Source organism: Silene latifolia, chromosome 6 (assembly GCF_048544455.1).
Source record: "Silene latifolia isolate original U9 population chromosome 6, ASM4854445v1, whole genome shotgun sequence".
Lineage (NCBI taxonomy): Eukaryota > Viridiplantae > Streptophyta > Magnoliopsida > Caryophyllales > Caryophyllaceae > Silene > Silene latifolia.
In genome coordinates, this window is record NC_133531.1 from 32,867,634 (window position 1) to 32,873,763 (window position 6,130).

The window sequence follows — 6,130 nt, forward strand, 5'->3', positions numbered from 1 at the left end:
AGGCGCAAAGCAGTGCCGCGCTGTTCCCAAGCAGTCGGTTGCTCGACGGATTTTTGGAAACAGCAATTAGTATAAATAGGAGCGTCGACGAAGCTTTAAATCATATAATTCTTCCGTCTCTTCTTCGTCGATTCATACATAAAAACTCCCAATAAATTTTCAAGAGATTCCTAGGCTTGACACCGTTCCGCAAACTGCTATGGCGCTTACTACAGAGAGCCGAAGAGAGTGGGCTATGAAGTGGGCCCAAAGAAACATGTGGTTCTTGAGCTTCTCTGCCAATGCCTTGTGGGTGTCGGACTCTTATCTGAGGTGGAGGAAGGCTGCAACTTCGGAAGAGCGCGAAAGACTGAGGAAGCGCGAGCCCGTTGATTACAAGGTGCGTGAGGGAGAGAAAGAGAAAGAGAAGCATCTGACTGAAGGAGAAGAAGAAGCCGGGTTCCAAGTCATTCATCCTTCGAAGAAATCGAAGACTACTCCTGTCGCAGAGATGGTGGTTGGCAAGAATGGAAGAGTCAGGCCTCGAGAAAGACCGTTGGTGATTAGGTCTGAAGTGGTGCAAGAGCGCCCTGCTCGAGGTCGTGACAAGAAATATGACAAGAACGACAAGGGCAAGGGAAAGATGGAGGAATAGCCCAAGTCTTATTTATTATTTGATTATTATTATTTATTGTTGTAATAAGAAAGGAGGGATTTTTAGAATCCTAGCCTAATCTATTTTTATTATTTGTCGTACTATTATTATTAGAAATTGAATGAAATAAAAAGGTTAAATGGTTATGAAACCGTTCTGATTTTCTTTAATTATTCTTGTCGAATTTCATATGCAATGCAAATGTCCTTCTATTTACATTTTAAATATAATGGTGGGTTGAATCCCGTGAAGGATTGCCTACGTATTCACTTAGAGAAAGCGAAATCAAACCTTTGCGCGTAGTTCGAGTAAACGTAAAAGAATAATTGTTCGAAGCAAGAGCTTGTAATGAACATAGAAAATAAGCATGAGCTTTTGCTTACTCGGGAGGTGCGAATTTAGTTTGTTTGACGATATGAGGATGACAAGTTTGCCAAGATGCAAGAGCATAGTGACATTCAAATGGGCCAGGGGCCGTTTATTTAGTGCCACAAGAGCGACACTTAGGTTTACGCGAGGCGCGTTTTTATCCTATTCTAGGCATAGTATCGTTTCAGTTGGTCGAGATTTGTGGGGTTTGAAAACTCGTTCCCATCTAGGTCTGTGATTCTAACCGCCCCCCCTGGGAGTATGGACTTGACTAGATATGGTCCGGCCCAATTAGGTTTGAATTTTCCCCTTGGGTCGACAGGTAAAAGAGCTCTAACCGATTTGAGTACTAAGTCTCCTTCTTTGATGTTTCTTGGCCTAACCCTTTTGTTGAAAGCTCGTTTGATACGTGCTTGATATGTTTGGACATTATGTAAGGCACGTAGCCTGCGTTCATCCAGGAGGATGAGTTCTTCGTATCTATCTTTCTTCCAATCGGCCTCCGGGATTTGACTTTCTAGCAGAATACGCAAGGATGGTATTTCTAGCTCGACTGGTTGTACGGCTTCCATGCCGTAAGTCAAATAGAAAGGAGTAGCCCCAGTGGGCGTCCTAACTGATGTACGATACCCCCACAAAGCGAAGGGTATTTTGCTTGGCCAATCTCTGTAATTGTCAGTCATTTTCTTGAGGATTGTGACGACATTTTTGTTAGCCGCTTCTACCGCGCCGTTAGTCTGTGGTCTATAGGGCGATGAGTGATGATGCTTGATCTTGTACTTGGCTAGCAATTGTTCAGTTTCGGCTTGGAAGTGGGACCCATTATCGCTGATGATCTCATGTGGGCAACCATATCGGCAGATGATGTTGTTCTGTATGAATTTAGCTACGTTTTTGGCCGTAAGAGCGGTGTAGGAAGCCGCTTCTACCCACTTGGTGAAGTAGTCAATTGCCACTAGGATGAAACAGTGACCTCTGTCCCTACCGGGTTATTTTCCCAATTATGTCGATTCCCCATGCGGAGAATGGCCAAGGAGATGTCATCGTATAGAGCAACGAAGGAGGGACATGTTGTACGTTCCCGAAGATTTGACAGTTGTGGCAATGTCTCACATATTTGATGCAATCAGATTCCATTGTGGTCCAATAGTACCCTAGACGTGTGATTTTCTTTGCCATCATAGGTCCACTCATGTGAGGACCGCATTCTCCGTCGTGGACTTCTTCCATCACCTTTCGTGCCTGTGAATGATCAAGGCAACGTAGGACTACACCAAGAGGTGTTCTTTTGTATAATTCTCTTTGCATGAGAACGTATTGTGAAGACAATAGGCGTATGGCTCGTTGTCCCCTCTTGTCCATATCTGGTGGATAGGTACCATTAAGCTTGAAGTTCAGGATTGCTTGGAACCAGGGTTCCTATGCGATTTCTTCTTCATCGGTAATTTGATGGACATAAGCCGGCTCCGACCGTCGTTCGATACACAAAGGCATTTCCATCATGTAATCTGGCATGTTTATCAAAGATGCAAGTTTCGCAAGAGCGTCTGCAAATTGATTTTCTTCTCGAGGTAGATGTAAGTAAGTTACGTGATCAAAGAATTGAGCGACTTGGTCTATCCTAGCCTGATAGGGTGCTAGGCTTTCACTTCGGATTTTCCAGGATCCTGTAACTTGGTTGATGATCAGTGATGAATCTCCCTGCACTCGGAGGTTTTTGATGCCTAAGCTTACTGCCGCCTGTAGTCCAATTAGACAAGCCTCATACTCTGCGGCGTTATTTGTCACCTCGAAGTCGAGTTTGACAGCGATCGGTGTATGCTCACCTTCAGGAGAAATGAGCAACACTCCTATCCCAAATCCTCTTAGGTTTGATGCTCCATCGAAGTATAGATCCCAAGAGTCTATATCTGTTTGAAGTATATCCTCGTCGGGGAATGACCAAGTATCTATAGTTTGTGCGTCGTTGATGGGATTTTCTGCGAAGAATTCGGCGACGGCGCGACCCTTTATTACTTTCAGTGGCACATATTTGAGGTCAAATTAAAGAGCATCATGGTCCATCTTGCCAGGCGTCCGTTGAGGACGGGTTTCTCGAAGAGGTATTTGACTGGATCCATTTTGGAGAATATCTTGACGGAGTAGCTAAGCATGTAGTGGCGTAGCTTCTTCGTGGCCCACACAAGAGCGAGGCATGTCTTTTCGAGTTGCGAGTATTTGCACTCGTATTCCAAGAACTTCTTACTTAGGTAGTAAATAGCTCTTTGTTCGCTTCCTACGGTTTGAGCTAGCATGGCACCCATGGCGGTTTCGGTTACCGTGAGATATAAACCAAGAGGTTGATCTTGTTGTGGTGGCATGAGCACTGGTGGTTTAGCCAATATCTCCTTGATTCGGTCGAACGCCTTTTGACAATCATCGTCCCACATGGTGTGGTCTGTTTTCTTGAGTTTCTTGAAGATAGGCTCGCAAATCATCGTAAGTTTCGATATGAATCGACTTATGTATTGAACTTTTCCCAGAATCCTCCGACTTCCTTTTCGTTTGAGGTTGTGGCATTTCGATCAGAGCTTTGATTTTGGAAGGATCTATTTCTATGCCTCGTTGGCTAACGACGTATCCTAGAGTTTGCCGAGGTCACCCCAAATGTGCACTTTTGAGGGTTGAGTCTCATGTTGTACTTCCGTAGCCTTGCGAAGAACTTGCGAAGGTTTGCAATATGTCCCTCTCTTTCCTTGGATTTGACGATCATGTCATCTACATATACCTCGACTTCTTTATGCATCATGTCATGTAGGAGTGTAGTCGCGGTGCGTTGGTATGTAGCTCCGGCGTTGATCAATCCGAACGGCATTCTTGATAGCAATAGGTTCCCCACTCAAACGAACGCGGTCTTATGCATGTCTTCCATGGCCATTTTGATTTGGTTATAACCTGCATATCCATCCATGAAGGATAGTAATGCGTGGTCTGCAGTATTGTCCACTAATATGTCGATGTGAGGTAGAGGGAAGTCATCTTTTGGACTTGCTTTGTTCAAATCCCTAAAGTCAACACAAACTCGGATTCTCCCATCCTTTTTGGGTACGGGTACTATGTTAGCTACCCAGTCAGAATACTCGGAAACTTTGATGAACCCGGCTTTGAATTGTTTGTCAACTTCTTCCTTAATCAGAGAGCCCACTCTGTTCTCATTCGTCAAGCTTCTTTCACGGGTTTGAAACCTGGCTTAATCGGAATCCTATGTTCGGCGATATCCCTGTCGATCCCTGGCATGTCTTTGTAGGACCAAGCAAAGACGTCTTTGAATTCATTTAGGAGGTCTATGAAGTCGGCCCGTTCGGTAGAGCTCAAGGTAGTCCCTATCCTAAGTTCTTTGGGTTCTAGTTCGGTTCCTACATTGATGGGTTCGGTGTCCTCAATTACAGGTCCCCCTTCCCCTTCCTGTAGTATTTCTTTGGCTACGTAGGGAGGTATTTCGGTCAAGTCTGGGTCTTGGTCATCCTCAGTATCATCATAAACAGAATTGCACTCAAGATAACGCAAAGAGTAAGCAGAACCTGATTTATTCATATTAAGATTCGAGTAAAGTTGAAACAAAGAAGCCAACTGATCCATGGTCAGTGGCGGTAAAGGGACAGTAATTGGGGCATTTCCCGAACTACTGTGGCTACTTGAAAATAAGCTAGGAGAAACGAAGGGAGTGGGGATGACGACAGGAGTAGACTCTCTAATGACTTCTCTAGACTTTGACTCTGACTCCGACTCCGACTCTGATTCTGATTCGAACTCGTCGTCTTCTGGTTCTTCTTTGAACATCTCTCCTTCTCCAGTGGTGAGCTTGAAGAGTCTTCCTTGATTGTTGGTCCATTTGATTGATTTTCTCCATCCTTTCGCCGCTTTGTGTCGATTTCTGTGATCAATGCGGTGGGGTTGAAGCGATCGTCTTGAAGTATCGTAGTAATGATCTCATCCTGCGCGGCCTTAACAAATCGGTCCTCTCCAAACAGGAGGCTCACAGCTTGCTCGTCTAAGCAAGGTGCTTGACGGGTTTTGACGGTAGGAACCGTTTCTGGAGGGATGAAGTAGCAATCGTGAAAGATCTCGATTCCGGCTAACTTCCTCTCGAGGTAATGCCAAGGTTCGGGAAATCCGTGAAAGAGTTCCGAACTTCCTTCTTGAACGAAGTATCCATTTAAGGTGGGGAGATATGGCCTCATTTGGACTCCTACATACTTGCGATTTTGGATTTGGGCAAGCATTTCGAGAACTTCTTCTGTTGTGGGTTTGTACCCTAGTCCAAGTGGTATTCTCGATGAGTTGCCTTTCTTGTATGGTGCGAAGGCGTTCTTCCGAATCGGGTTCAAAGGCATTCCAGGGAAGTATCCCTGATTTTTGAGTATGTGGTTGACCACCAAGTTGGAATAGGGATTATAGTACAAGGGTGCCAACTCACTTTCTATGACATTTACACTTTGGAAGCCCCCAAGTTCGTAGACGGGATCCGCAAGGACTTGATTATTTGATTGCTTCTCGATTATGGCTTTGATGGGTGACGAAGTGATCGTCACAACTTTGCCATTTAGTGGGATCTTGATCTTTTGATGAAGGGTGGATGTTACCGCTTTGGAAGCATGAATCCAAGGCCTTCCCAGAAGTATGTTGAATGAAGCTTCGATGTCCACTATTTGGAAGTTAACCTTTCGTTCGATTGGTCCCGTTGCTATGGTTAGGTTAGCAAGTCCTACCACTTTTCGTCGTGTACCGTCATATGCACGTACACCTTGATTTGTAGGAGTCCAGTCCGACTCTTTCATGCCTAGTTTGTATGCCGTTTTGAGGGGTATGACGTTGACCGCGGAGCCATCATCTACCAAGGTCATTGGCACATTTTTCTTTAGACAGATGATGCGTGATGTATAGAGCAAGGTTGTGACTAGCGCCAAAAGGTGGCAAGTCTTCGTCTGAGAAAGTAATAGGATTACTTAGCTTGGGTGATTCTTGGAAGACCAAGTTGGCTACATCTTCAGGAGTAGAGTTATGTGCTACATTTAATTTGGCCAAAGCTTGCAGTAAAGCTTGGCGGTGTGGAAAGGAGCTTGCCACTAGTTGCCAGACCGAAAGATC